This window comes from Phacochoerus africanus, chromosome 7 (assembly GCF_016906955.1).
Source record: "Phacochoerus africanus isolate WHEZ1 chromosome 7, ROS_Pafr_v1, whole genome shotgun sequence".
Taxonomy (NCBI): domain Eukaryota; kingdom Metazoa; phylum Chordata; class Mammalia; order Artiodactyla; family Suidae; genus Phacochoerus; species Phacochoerus africanus.
The window spans coordinates 66938032-66938643 of record NC_062550.1 but is presented as its reverse complement, the minus strand read 5'-3'; positions in this window follow the sequence as shown (position 1 = coordinate 66938643).

The window sequence follows — 612 nt, the reverse complement described above, 5'->3', positions numbered from 1 at the left end:
AATAATTTGTAATGTACATAAAATCACAAAATGTACATACTTTTAAAAATGTACATACATCACAAAAGCACAACTTAGGTTGGTAAAGCAATGACTTCCTTGACAGTTCGAATGGTAGCTTTATAGCTCTAGAGAAACATGTTAACAATTTACATAAATGGATTGGAAATACGATATTTTTCTGATTCAGATTAAAAATATAGAAACATGGGGTTCCCGTCATGGCGCAGTGGTTAACGAATCCAGCTAGGAACCATGAGGTTTCGGGTTCAATCCCTGGCCTCGCTCAGTGGGTTAAGGATCTGGCATTGCCGTGAGCTGTGGTGTAGGTCGCAGACGTGGCTCGGATCCCGAGTTGCTGTGGCTGTGGCCTAGGCCAGTGGCTATAGCTCCGATTAGACCCCTAGCCTGGCAACCACCATATGCTGCAAGTGCCACCCTAGAAAAGACAAAAAATACATATATATAGAGAGAGAGAAACACCAATACAACATTACACAAAATAATTAAGAACTATTATCTATCTCTTAGCCAAGAGGCCATGGCACCTCCAGAAATGTTCCTGTGATACCAAAGGGACTACATTTCACCTGCTATGAAAAGTAGATTGGG